Source organism: Peromyscus californicus, unplaced genomic scaffold, assembly GCF_007827085.1.
Source record: "Peromyscus californicus insignis strain IS unplaced genomic scaffold, ASM782708v3 Scaffold_13__1_contigs__length_99412109, whole genome shotgun sequence".
NCBI lineage: Eukaryota > Metazoa > Chordata > Mammalia > Rodentia > Cricetidae > Peromyscus > Peromyscus californicus.
Genome location: NW_026294424.1, coordinates 73864708 through 73880172, shown reverse-complemented (window position 1 = coordinate 73880172; position 15465 = coordinate 73864708).

The following is a 15465-nucleotide window of genomic DNA, read 5'->3' as shown; positions in this document are numbered from 1 at the left end:
ATCTGACTCTGAAACAGTTAATAACAGTGTCATAGAATGTTGTAGTGGAGGAAAGAAACAATGTAATCAGTTACTATGCTGAAAACTACCAAACAATAACAAGAACCCCATTATCACTCTAAACATAATGTGAAATTATTTTATAACTGTGTAAAGACATAACACTCACTTTTCAGAATTGTAGTTGATTGTAAAAGAAGCCAGGAGTCCTAAGTGCATCAATACAAGTGGTCAGCAAAGGAAACTTTTTTTTTCTGTAAACAATATCACACTGAATAACAGTTTTTACTTTTTTTTTTTTTTAGAAATATGACTTTTTTTTTAATGTGAGTATCCATGAAGCTAAAGTTTTCACATGTTGGGTAATACTGTTTACATTTTAATTTTTTGCTCCTGAGTGTGAATGAAAGCTCATGAACCCAAACCACACACTACCAGAGCAGTTTGATGAAGTGTAACACTTGTAGGCCCAACTTGAGGTGCATTATTATATTAACCCATGACTTGAAAGACTTTCTTTTGTATAATAAAGGAGAGAAAGAGTGGGTGGAAATATTAATGCTATGCAAATGATGATTTTTCTCTCTCTTTTAACTCTGGAACACTGAATTGGATGAGGCTTAACAACAATCTTAAAATAGACGGGAACATGTGAAAATCCAGTCATTGTTGTCAAGTCTTTTCAGGTCCTTCCCTGTGATTTTCTCATAGTAATGGTCTCTACCCTGAAGTTATTTTGTGCTGCCTGTCAGAGCAATTTAGTATCACGGGATGCAGAGGAACACTAAGAGAGAAGACCATTTACTCTAGGAAACTATCTGTTACTATTTGATTCAGATCCGGAGACTTGGCTGCCAGTCACCATGGTGGTTACACCACATTCAAAGCTATGACAAGTTCCTGGAAAGTAAAATGAGCTTATTTCATCAAATAAATGAAGCTACTAGACATTTAAAAGCTTTCAAGCTGCACCTTATTTAATAATCATACTAATTAATTATTGACTTTCAAAATATTTAAGAAAGGAACTAGAGGCTATTTGTAGTTAGTTATTACTTCAACTGAAGAATTAAAAAATCTGGATGTATTTGGACAGGGAATAATAATATTTCTGATAGTTGTGATTTGACGTTGACAGTTTATTTTAGTGATTTCTTTTACAGTTTGTATAAAATATAAACTTATCTTTTAAAGAATTAGCACAATTAGGAGCAGAGGTTAGTAAAGTTTAGGACTTAAATATCCACCATTGAGGAGTTTGGTTTGGGTAAAATAGTTGGTTCCAGTTCTAGTCCAATGTGATAGAAGTTTTTTTTCAAAAGTCTTAACTGTCTTAGTTAGGATTTTATTGCTGTGAAGAGATACCATGACCATGGAAACTCTTATAAAGGAAAATATTTAATTAGGGTCAGAGGTTTAGTTCATTATCATCATGGTTGCATGCAGATAGGCATGGTGCTGGAGGAGGAGCTGAGAGTTCTGCATCTTGATCCACAGGCAAGCAGTAGGGACTGTGAGCCACACTAGGCCTGGCTTGAGCTTCTGATCCATCAAAGCCTGTCCCCTGCAACACACTTCCTCCAAGAAAGCCATACCTACTACAGCAAGGGCATACCTCTTAATAGTGCCATTTCCTGTGACCCTATTGGGGCAACTTTTCTTTCAAACCACCACATTCCACTCCCTGACCACCATAGGCTTGTAAACATAGCATAAGGCAGAAATGCATTAAATCCAACTTTAAGAGTCCCCATAATCTATAAAAGTCTCAACATTATTTAAAAGTCTAAAGTTCAGTCTCTTCTAAGACTCATGCAATCTCTTTAATGTAATTCCATGTAAAATCAAAATCAAAATCAAAAAGCAGATCACATACTTCCAACATACAACAGAATAGAATATACATTATAATTCCAAAAGGGAATATAGTGAGGAATTACCAGACAAAAGCAAGATTGAAAACCAGCTGGGCAAATGTCAAACTCTTCATCTCCATGTCTGATGTCAAAACACTCTTCAGCTCTCCAACTCCTTTCAGTTTTGTTGACGGTAACACACTTCTTTCTCTTGGGCTGTTTCCACTCCATTAGCAGCTCTCCTTAGTAGGTATCCCATGACTCTGGCATCCTGAGTGTTTTAGGATCTTCAAGGCAATCCAGGCTTCACCTTCACAGCTTTATACAATAACTTCTCTGTCCTCCATACAGGGATACACCTGACACATGCCTGGTGTCAGAAGTTTTCCGTAGCTGCAGATAGAGATTCCATAACCTCTTTCTTCTATCCTTGACTCTAAAGCCAGGACCACGTGCCCAAAGCTTCCAAGTTCTGCTACTTGCTGGGACTGAAGCATAGCCCCCTTGTTCAATTACATCTTCATCACATTTCTATTTTTGATGGTTTCCTTCATAATCTAAGCTCAGCTGTCCCGGAACTCTCTCTCTCTAGACCAAGATGGTCTCAAACTTAGAGATCTGCCTACTTCTGCCTCTGGAATGCTGAGATTAAAGGTGGGAACAACCACAGCCATGTCTAAGCTTTCCTTTAATTCCTTTTCACAAGTTGGAAACTTAGCTGGGTGGGATTCTGCCCTGAGGTCACCAGTTCCTTCATTCCATCTAACATTAGGCTTTGCTTTAATCTGTTCACCTCCTTGAAGACAGAATTTAGTGCCATTACTCTTACTGTGCCCCTTTTCTCCTTGGACTGTACATTTTGTATTTTTCCTTGCTTAGCTTGCTCCTTTTAATTATAGATCTTCATAAAAGTGAACACTAATAACCACATGACAGAATCAATACTAGGGTTTTTTTTTTTTTTTTTTTTTTTTTTGAAATTTCCTCTGCCAATGCCATTAATCCAAAACCCTTTAATTTTGCCTCAGGCAGATGTTTTGGACAAGGGCAAAACGCAGCCATATTCTTAGCCCAAATATCACAAGAATGGTCTCTAGGCCACATACAAATACACTTTTCCTCTAAAACTTTTTGAATCAAGTCCTCATGATTCAAATTACCCTCAGGACCACTGTTTTCCATATTTCTACAAGGATGGCCACTTAAAGAATTCAACCACTTTACTTTTTTATTGTTAATTAAATTAATAAAGTTTTTCATCCCTACTGAAGCTTCCCCTCTCCCATCCTCCCATTCCCTCCTCCCACCTCCCCTCTTCCTCTCTCCCTGATCCACCCCTGTTCAGAAAGTTGCAGGCCTCCCATGAGTGCCAACAATGCATGGCCTATCAAGTTGATATAGGACTAAGCTCTTCTCCCTGTATTAAGACTGGGCAATAGGGGCTGGGGATTTAGCTCAGTGGTAGAGCTCTTGCCTAGCAAGCACAAGGCCCTGGGTTCGGCCTCAGCTCTGGAAAAAAAAAAAAAGACTGGGCAAGGTAACCCAGCATTAGGAACAGGTTCCCAAAAGCCAGCCAAAGCATTATGGACAGGCTATACTTCCACTGCCACAAGTGCCATAAATAAACCAAGCCACACAACCATGACACATATGCAGAGGGCCTAGGTCTGTCACATGCAGACTCTCTAGCCATTGTTCCATAGTTTGTGTACCCTTATGAGCAAGCCAGTTTCTTCTGTGGGTTCCCTTGTGATGATCTGGACCCCTTTGTCTCATACAATACTTTCCTCAACAGGATTCCTTCCTTCCTTCCTTTCCTCAACAGGATTCCCCAGGCTTGGTCCAGTGCTTGGCTGTGGATTTTTGTATCTGGTTCCATCAATTACTGTATGAGGCCACAGTCACCCTGATATCCTAACCACACAAAGACTCAACAAAGACAGAGAGTTACAGACCATTTTCCTTCATGAACATTGATGCAAAAAAATATTCAATAAAATACTCACAAATTGAATCCAAGAACACATCAAAAAGATCATTCACCATGATCAAGTGGGCTTCATCCCAGAGATGCAGGGATGGTTCAACATAGGAAAATCTGTCAATGTAGTCCACCATATACACAAACTGAAAGAGGAAAAAAAAAAAAAGCACACAATCATCCCATTAAATGCAGAAAAAGCCTTTGAAAAAATTCAACACTCCTTCATGATAAAAGTCTTGGAGAGAACTGGGATACAAGGAACATACCTAAATATAATAAAAGTAATATAGAGCATGCTGACAAAAAATATAAAATTAAATGGAGAGAAACTCAAAGCAATTCCAGTAAAATCAGGAATAAGACAAAGCTGTCCACTGCTGTGGGATGATCCTTCTATATGCTGTGGATATGTATTACTCTCATTGGTTAGTAATAAGCTGTGTGGCCAATATCAAAACAGGATAGTTAGGCAGGACAATCAAACTGAGGATTGGGATGAAGAAGGGTGAAGTTGGAAGAGTAAAGCCAGCTGCCCAAGACACAAGATTCGAGAGAACTGGTAAAGTCAAGGCCATATGTCAATATATAGATAAATAGAAATGGGTTAATTTAAATGTAAGGTCAATTTAACAATAAGTCTGAGCTAATGGCCGAGCATTTTGTAATTAATATGTGGTAATATTTTATCTGTGTACCCCAATAAGGTTTATCTGATATCAGAGGAAAAAGCCAGCCACTATAGTAAACATAGAGGTTAGACAATGGTAGCACACACTTTTAATCCTATCACTCAGAAGGCAGAGATCCATCTGGATTTCTGTGAGTTCAAGGCCACACTGGGAACAGAGCCAGGAATGGTGGTACATCCCAGCACTAACCATAAAGGTCTGGAGGTCTGTACAGACAGACAGGAAGTGACAGAGATGGGCAGGAAGGGGAAGTGATATAGCTGGGCAGAGAGAGGAAATGAGATGGCAGAACAGAAGGGCATATAGGCATGGGTATATAGGAAGTAGGTCTTTGGGGCTGAGGATTTCCAAGTGGTGAGAACGTGGCTAACTTTATTCTGTTTTTCTGATCTCATGGTTTTTAAACCCCAATATCTGGTTCTGGGTTTTTATTAATAAGACTGTTTAGCACTTTGTCTTATATGCTTTTGTGTGTATATTTGCGACCAGGTAGTCAGGACAAAAATCTCTGCCTCTGATTACAGTCTAGTCCACATCTATTTGATATAGTACTTGGAGTTCTAGCTGGAATGATAAGACAACAAAAGGAGACCAAGGGGACACAAATTGGAAAGGAAGAAATCAAAGTATCTATATTTGCAGATTATATTATAGTATACGTAAGTGACCCCAAAAATTTTATCAGGAACTCCTACAGTTGATAAACACCTTCAGGCATAGGGCTAGATACAAGATTAACTCAATGAAATCTGTAGCCCTTCTATATACAAATGATAAACAGGCTGAGAAGGAAATCAGGGAAACAACACCCTTTACAATAGCCACAAATAATATAAAATATCTTGGGATAACTCTAACCAAACAAATGAAAGACCTGTATTACAAGAACTTCAAGTCTTTGAAGAAAGAAATTGGAGAAGATCTCAGAAGATGGAAAGATCTCCCATGCTCATGAATCTGGATCTGTAGGATTAACATAGTAAAAATGGCCACTGTACCAAAAGCAATCTACAGATTCAATGCAACCCCATTAAAAATTTCAACATAATTCTTCACAGACCTTGAAAGAACAATACTCAATTTCACACAGAGAAACAAACAAACAAACAAACAAACAAAAACCAGGATAGTTTAAACAATCCTGTACAATAAAGGAATTTCGAGAGGTATCACTGATTTCAAGCTTTACTACAGTTATAGTAATAAAAACAGCATGGTATTTGCACAAAAACAGACAGGTGCGTGAATGGAATTGAACTGAAGACATGATATAAATTTACACACCGATGAACACCTGATTTTTGACTAATAAGTCAAAATTATATGATGGAAAAAAGAAGACATCTTTAACAAATGGTGCTGGGATAACTGGACGTTGGCATGTAAAGGAATGCAAATAGATCCATATCTATTGCCATGCACAAAAAGCAAGTCCAAGTGGATTAAAGACCTCAATTGCTTTTCAAATCCAAAGTTCCAAAGTCCACATTCTTTAAAACAAAAGCATGGTCAGATGTATCAGAGCCATAAACCATTCTCTGGTACTAACTTCCATGTTAGTTTGGGTTTCTGTGCTGTGAAGAGACACCATGACCATTGCAACTCTTATAAAGGTAAACATTTAATTGGAGCTTGCCTACAGTTCAGAGATTTAGTCCTTTATCACTGTTGTGGGAAGCATGGTGGCCTTCAGGCAGACATGGTGCTGGAGAAGGGCTGAGAAATCTACATCTTGATTTACAGGCAGCAGGAAGACACTGTGCACCACACTAGGCCTGGATTAAGCTTCTAAGACCTCAAATCCCACCCCCAGTGATAAACTTCCTCTAAGGAAGTCACACCTACTCCAGAAAGCCATACCTCCTAATAAGACCACTCCCTATGAGCCCATGGGATCACTTCTTTCAAATGACCACACTAACCCACACCTTCATCTTTTACTATCCACCCTTATGCTGCTCAACTTTGTGCCTTGGAAATACCATAACTATGGCCAATTTTTAAATCACACCTTACACTTCTTTGTTTCAAATCTCCAATAGTAGTTTCTCTTATACGAGGGTATCCTCTTCTCCTTGGCCATCTTATATTCCTGAAATATACTAGAATGGCAAAGAGAATCAGAAACTGAATAAGAAAACTTGTAAAATGCAACATGAATTTTTATAACTCTTCACAATAACAAGAACCGAAAGTCAACTCAAAACAGAATGAAATAATTGTTGCTTTGCATGTTACACAAAATAAAAGTGTTTGTAATCTCCTTTCTAATTTATAAAGCAGTTGTTGTAATAAAAAAAAAAAAAAAAAGACTCCTCTGTTTCCTCAGGTTGTGTGGCTGAGCCTGAGATTTAAAAAAGATAATGGGCTGATTAACAGGAGAAAGACATCCAAATTCAATTTTGTATTAGTAGTTTTACATACTCTTGGGTGTCTTCATATACAAGGAGTGACGACAAAAACAGTCTGGTGCGGGGAGGTACCTGGCCTGAGAAAGAACTGAAACGCAGCAGCAAGCAGTAGATACTAGAGACCAGGCAGACTCCAGCAACACTGATCACCATGTTTGCAAGGAACCAAGGAACCCTACCATGGGCGTTAAGCAGAACAGATAGTGGAGGGGGAGAATCCCTCTCAGTGGAGCCATAGGAAGGAGAGAGTAGGAGTTTCATCACAGCTCTACAGGGATACCATCTGGCCTCATGCAAAAACACACTTTCAAATAGATGACTGTGAAGAGCGCAAGTGACATCGGAGAAAGGACCCTGCACTTCTTTCTTTGCCAGATAGAGTTTTCCTGGGGAATTGTCTCCTAATTTTCTTACAGTCAACTTTTTCAGCCCAGAAAAGCAGAAATTTATATCTCTAAACTCCAGTGGCCTTCCCCTCTCCATTGACAAAAAAAAGTGACTGCCTGAAAATCAGTATGGACCCAGTAACCGGTTGTGACTTGAAGTCCAATCAATGAAGCAAGTCTTCCTTCTAGGAAGCGCAGGCTGTACTGCACAGGGAATCACAGAACACTTACCAGTTGAGAACTGCCACCTTACCTCCCTGAGGAGGAGTGAGACCAGCCATATAGGAATACAAATGAGGGTAGGTACTGCAAAATCATGCTTGCTCTTGCTTTTCCTCCTCCTAGCACATACTGCTTTGTACTGACGGCTCACGGCACGCTGGTATTTCTCATGCCCACAAGTACACTACAGAGGATCTCTGATGTGAAACAGCTTCTATCAGAGCATTGCTTAGCTCAGCTGGCAGGAGCCATCGGAGGGTGGCTCCAGCCGCACTGCTTTAGCAAATGTGCACACAGAAAACACTGATGGGAATTCAGCTCAGCCATAGTACTGTAGATCATCACTCTGTAGCAGAAAAGACTTCAATGGAGGGTGAAAGGGTGGGGGATAGTATTTGACTTGGTGAGGAAGAAACGCTGACTAGGATTTTTATTTTTAATTATTCTGCTTGCTATATATTCGTTTTATTACATTCCCCTAGTTATTACTTCTTATACTTGCGTCTCATATATGGGTACTCTTGAGTCTCTCCTGTTTTCTTTTCCCACCCCTTTCTTTTTATTCATTTGGAATTGAGACTTTAAATATACCGATCATCTTTAAATTCCTAGTTTTGTCATAGGAATCTTGAATCTTTTATTTTCAAAACGTTTTGGGAGAGTAGTTGCTGCTTTTATTTTTATTTTGTTTTTTTGCTGTGTTTAAATATCTGGTTTTATTTTGATTGCTTCTTTCACTTTATAGTCTGTTTTTTCCTGTTAGTGTATAAATGGGTATTTAAAGTGTGTTTGTACTCAATAAGAATGTCATCTCATTCCAGAAGAGATGTCTATCTGATACACTATGTGTATTCATGATGCAGAAACACAAGGAGTAATTAAGGTGGTGTGACTCCTGAAAAGGTCTAAACTTCTTAATAAGTCCAAAGGCCTAGAAGTGCTTGATGTGAATGAAAAAGAGAATGTAAATGTTTAGTTTTAAACATAATCAATGATTCAAAAGATGATGCAATAAACAGTGCAATGAAGTTGGGAAATCAGACTAAGGTTTGGAAAAAGAAATTCAGAAATGAGAGATATTGTGGTGGAAAAAAACATAAATCTTGGAACTGAAAAGATATATATTAAAAGCAAAGCAAAGCAAAGGAATCACTACCACCAGGCTAGACCAAATAGAATAAAGACTATCCATCATGTGAAGCAGTGTTAAGAAATTACCACCTTCTGATGGCAAAAAAGAAAAACAAAAAATCGTCATGATACCAGAACTTTTAGAATTCCAGGCTTTGGTGGAGAGATGGAAGCTGACAAGACTTGGGTTAGATAAAGGATCTGAGATACAAAGTAGAGTACAGAAAACATCCTGTAATAATCATCATTGATGGCTTCCATCCTCACAATGTCAATCTGTCATTCCCTGTAAGATCTGCAAGGTTTCTGATGAGAACCAGGACCCTCATAGTATTTGTTTTCCTTCGTTGCTCTGAGATCTGACCTCTATTTACATAGCTGTTAATAGAATGCCATGTGATAGAGGTGCTTTAGTTGACTCTCACTGGTAAACACCGACCTCCAGGATGGGAGGATGTTTGTATCATTGCGTAAGTTTGAGGATTTGTATTATTATCTCTATAAAGGAGGTTATTCTACCTTCTGTATTCTCATGTACCATTGAACTCTTAATGATGTAATGTTTTCTGAATGTTCCAAACTCCTTTAAACTCTGTTTACTTCTCTTTGATTTACCCCTGTGTAGGATCTTAATGTCTGTTTTGCTGTTGATGACTTTGATTACAAGCTTTTTTTTTTAAATTTTAAGCTTATAATATAACTCCATCATTTCTCTCTCTTTACTCCATCCAAATTCTCCCATACATCCCTTCTTGCTCACTTTTAAATTCATGACCTCTTTTTTCCATTTATTTATATTACATATATTTAGATATTTAAATTACACATATATTTAATATAGTTAAGTATATTAAACATATAATTGTTTATATATGTATAGAATCTGCTTAGTCTGTATAATGTTTTATATATACAATATATAATATATACACCTGTATAATCTTACTTCCATGTGCGTACACATAAGTTATTGGATCACTAGTTAGTATAATTTTCCGTGGAGAGGACTCTCCAACTTTTTGAATTCCTTATCTACCTTGTAGTTCTTTGTGAAGGACTGAGGCCTTGTGGTCTCCCCCACCTACTTTGACATGTTTATTATCATTGTCTTTGTCTGGTTCACAGTCATGTTGATGAGATTTATTGGTTTAGCTTCTGACACTACTGGGAGACACAATCTCAGCAAACTCCCTGATCTCTTCGTTCTTATAACCCTATCCACCCATCCATTGTTCCCTGACTCTGAGGAGTGAGAGTGTTTTGTAGGTATGTCCATTGGGATCTAAACCTCTGCCTTTTGATTGGTTGTGGTTTTTGATAGTGATCTCAGTCTATTGATAAGAGAAGCTTCTTTGATGAGGGTTGAAGGCTACACTTCTCTGTGGGTAAGGACAATTGTTTAGATTGTTGGGGATTGTGCAGGTTTAGTAAAGTAGTGGCTGAACGTTCTCTCCCAGGATCTGGGAAGTCAGTATTGCATTTTAAAGTTTAATGCTCTTTCTCACTCATGTTTCTGTTAGATCTTTAAAAAAATACTTAAATATATATGGGAATTTGCTTTGTAGTGTTAAATTCTTTCTTTGATTTTTTGAAAGTAGTTGAGTTTACTTAAGACTTGAGCATGCAGGTTGAATATGAATGAAGTACAATTATACAGCTCTACCTCTAATCTCTCTCTGTCTCTCTGTCTCTGTCTCTGTCTCTGTCTTTCTCTCTCTCTCTCTCTCACACACACACACAAACACAGAAACACACACACACACACACACACACACACACACACACACACACATAGAATGCTCAGACCCGTATAGACTCCATAGTTGAAAACACAAAGCACTATTTTTTTTTTTAAATTTATTTTGCAATACAATTCAGTTCTACATATCAGCCACGGATTCCCTTGTTCTCCCCCCTCCCGTCCCCCTCACCTTCCCCCCAACCCCCCCCCCATTCCCATCTCCTCCCCCCAACCCCCCCCCATTCCCATTTTTAAAGTAATTTAAAAAACTACAACTGGGATTGGCCATCCTCACTAGACAAGTGACATTAGCAAAGCTTTGTAATAGTGCCACGCTTTTCAGTTCAGTTCTGTGATGCTGGCACCATGATTCCAGCCTATTAATATTTCTGTTGAAGTGAACAATGGAATGTAGCCTTATGAAGATTTATGAGTTCAAACTCAGAGAGTTAGTTTTGCTCCACTTTTCTACTTCATTGCAATTTTAAAAAGAGAAAATCCTAAATGCATTGCCAAACATCAAAGATTGTTATCATAACCTTTACTTAAGACATGAGGTTATTTTTAGGCCAGAGATATTTCTGAAATCTACCTGTGGAGCAGTGGTTTGTGGTTTGTTGGTTTCTGTGGTTATAGAAAACCAATAAATAGAATTTTGTATTGACTGAGGAGTGAGTATTTAAAGGTTAAAAACTGAAAGAGAAAGACCAGGTAGGTTTTATGGAAAACAAATTAAAATGCTACTTATGAAAGACAAGAAAACACAGGGACTCAGAAGTTGAAGTATATGAGATCAATGTGAGAACAAAGTTATTCCTGTGTAAAACTGGTAGGATAATGTTAATATCTGATAAAAATGTGTGGAAAAAATAAATGTATGATGCAAAGAATATTTACAGTAGTCAAAGAAAGGGCACATAAAGGAATTAGGACCACCAAAACATGTAAAATATACTAAAGTATAACTATTACATACACATGTTTGTATGACAGAAAAACCGTTAAGTAAGATTATTCCAGCAATTGAAATAGATGAAAAGTACAAGTTACAAGTCAATCAAACAGAAATAAAAATGCAATATACCCATTGCATTTTAATCAGCAGCAATGTGACTTTTTGAAAACACAGTTACTCGACTTCCTCTTCTGTTTCCTCCGTATTTGCACCATTATTTATCCTTGTCAATCGTCAATTTTAGGTATATAAGCATGTATGAAGGTGTCAGATGGAGGTTTGTTTTGCATTTCTCGCTGGTTAATAATGCTGAGCATATTTTCATATGCGTATCAGGTATTTGGTTATACTCTGTTATAAAGCTCTTATTCAAGTATTTGACATTATTTTGTTGTTTCTTTGTCTTCTTATTCTTTATGTTTTATAAATATGAATATTTGAAAAGGAGCAAAATACTTTTGTTGTATGTATTCTTTGTTTTTATAGAAAAGAATAAAAGAGACAAAAAACATAAAAATTAAATTCACAAATGAAAGAATAAAATCTATGTAAAAAGATGGAGAGTTAGAAAATTGCACATTAAACTCTGCAAAAAAAAAATCTAAGTAATGTCTAGAGAACTGAATTAAAACACAACAGGATAGGCTGGGCAGTGGTGGTGTATGCCTTTAATCCCAGCACTCGGGAGGCAGAGCCAAGGCAGGTGGATATCTGTGAGTTTGAGGACAGCCTGGTCTGCAGAGTGAGATCCAGAACAGGCACCACAAATACATGGAGAAACCCTGTCTCGAAAAATCAAAACCAAAACCAAAACAACAACAAACAAAAAAACAGGATAAGTTAAACTAAATAAAAAATATAGATAAATTAAATGATAAATTAGAATGTTGAATATCTTTTAGTAGTTTTACAAAGGTAGACATGTGAAAATTGGTGATAGCATTACAGATTTAAGAATAGAGCAGTGACTAAGTATCTTAATCTTAAGGTCTCAGTAAAAGTAATTTGGAAGTCCATATGCTTTATGCAAAAATAGCCACTATATTATCAATAGGTGAAATGGTATACTCTGGATAGAGCAGGCTATCATTGATTTGCAGAAATTTGCACATTTTGAGTCTGGATCCAATAAATATTTATGCAAGAATGGATAAGTTCCAGTGGTCAGAACTCAGAAAATTCAACTGTATGATGAAAACATTAATATTTGGAACATCATTCTGACTAATGTACTTTTTAATACTTAAAGGAATTGGAATGAATGAACAGTGTGAGTAATTGATGTCATTTCTCATATAAATCCAGAAGTCTGCAGCATGCACACAAGTGTAGATATTCCTTTGAGTTTGCTGCTGTAAGCCAAGAAGCAGTCCCACTAATTACTAGAAGTGAGGGGCATGGTGAAAGGAATAATGTGGTGGTTTATGGGATTTATTTATAATTTGGTAAAATCGTGAACTAAATGCAGAAACACTCATTCATGGGAATTGTCCAAATGAGGTCTGGTAATTTTTGATATTAAGGATTTAAATGGATAAATTTCAAGAGATTTCTCAGGAAATATCTTGTTTGAAATATGTCTCTCAGTAGTCTTCCAGGCAAAGGAAAATAAAGTGTATAATTTTAGTTGAAGAATATTTTTTAGTTCATCAAATTCTGTCTAACGAATTAAACCTATAAAATATGTTGATACACTCAGCGGCAAAAAGTCCTCCAATCAATGCAAACATTCATGCACTTCCTTCTTCTGTGTGCTCAGTCACTGCATGGAGCAACTCCTGCATTGCAGGCACTGTGCTGGGGTTTTAAATATGCCTATAAATATTGTAGCAATTCACAGATGTGCACGAATATTCTGAGAATGAGGAAAGTAATATTTAAAGATCTTAAGTTGTAAAATATCAAAATGATAGCAAGTCTAAAAACTGTGTCTTTCTGAAGTGATATTAAATTTTTTTTCACTATACCATTCTCTTCCATTTTAAACATACTCTTTAAATCACCTAGTGCTTAATGAGTGCTGAGCATGTGTCGCACTCTGTTCTTTGCCCTGAGATTGAGAAAAGCAAGGCAGAGGAATTCTTTTTTTTTTTTTTTTTTTTTTTTTTTGGTTTTTCGAGACAGGGTTTCTCTGTGTAGCTTTGCGCCTGTCCTGGAACTCACTTGGTAGCCCAGGCTGGCCTCGAACTCACAGAGATCCGCCTGACTCTGCCTCCCGAGTGCTGGGATTAAAGGCGTGCGCCACCACCGCCCGGCATTTTAACTTTTTTTTTTTTTTTTTTTTTTTTTTTTTTTTGTTTTTTTGTTTTTTTTGGAATTCTTTCAATGATTCTCACAGTTGAGTGCAGGATACTTATGTGCCTGTGATTGTTGGCATTTGGCTTTGGTACTTACTGGGGAAACTGTATTTTAGAAATATAAACTGAGTGCAGAGAAACACCATGAATTACATTAAAGTCCAAAATAGCTTTGGTAAATCATGAGTAGAAGATAAATTTTACAAAACAACTGAGAAAAAAATATGTAACAAACATGTTTTGTTCCCATTTATTAAGCTCTCAAACAGAGTTTTCATAAATCATTTTGGGATAGGTTTTCTTAGTCTTTTGTTTTCCATAAAGAAAATTTAGACGAGACTTCTGATGAAATGACTACAATACAATGTGAAAGCCTTTTGGAGATAAATAAACTTTAGTTATACTGAGGCTGTAAATTCTAAGCAACAGAATCCTATCTATTTTGAAGACATGTTTCTGAAACACTAGTTCTGACATATTTCTTTGTACACAAAACCCAAAATTGTATCACTATTAGTAAATATGATTCTAATTCCCAATTTGTTTTGTATGTAGTGTATGCATGCATGTGGGTGGAAACATGGAATTGAAATTGTGACACTTCATAGATTTAGCTAAGGAATAATTTCACATAGTACTGTGCATATAGCAATGGCAACATAAAAACAACTTGCTGTTAAAATGTGTAGCTTATTTGTTATAATCTTTTAAAAAATAACTAAACATGTATGACTTGAGAGCATAAGTACTGTTTTCACTGTGATTGCTCTGAAGAGTCTCCTAATAGTTCCCTTATAAGAACATGCTGAGATTGGTGTGCATGCCACAGAGGCTGGGATGTAGGTATGGATTTAGAGAATAATTACACTGAAACCTAGTTCACTTGTTTTCTTTCCCCCATGTAACAAAATACTTTGGATGATTTGGAAAGATAAGCCACTTATTTGGCTTATGATGGACGCTGAGACATGGGGGACATGGCAGTGATACCAGGCAGAAACTTGCATCCTGAGTCATAGCAGGCAGGAAGATCAAGTTAGAGAGAAACCATGAGGTATATGGTAGACTCACAATAAAATGCAGAATTCTGAAAATCAACCACTCTCATAATACCAATCTTTATTCAGGTATATGGGTGGACTTGGACCCCCACCTTCAATAATGCTGCACTGAGGATAGGGTTTCCATATGTGTGCTGGGAAAATGGGTCAAAATAACCATTGCTTCAGGCTAAAACAAAGACGATGGTGGTTTTATTCTTAATTAAATTAAAAAATAACAACCAAATAAAATATTCCTGGAAAAATGTTTGAAGTCTTTTGAAAATATGCAGAATCTTTTGGTAGTCAAGGCATTTCATTTGGAATAGCGGATGTGACGAACATGCAGAGGTTGGAAGGCTGATGTATTTCACCCAGACAATGGGACATTTTTCACCATTGTGGAAATTTCACTATAAGCAGCAGCTTACATTGGAAGCTACTCTAAATTTTTTTGTCTACTGCTGAAAGCACACAAAGAAATATTTACTCTTAAATGAAAATTTAAGCTTTGGAAATGATTTTTAATACTTATACTAGACAAAAAATCTAATCAAAATTACATTTTGGAAAAAGTTTTCAGATTTTCCTGGAAGCTTTAGAAACATTCTCAGGGGCCTTGGATCCCTCTCAATACTAGCTTTATATATATATATATATTTAATTTTTATGGTTAGAGATTATAATATAATAACATTTTACCCTCTTCCTGTCTTCCTTCTAACCCTTCATGTCCCCTGGCTCTCAAATTCA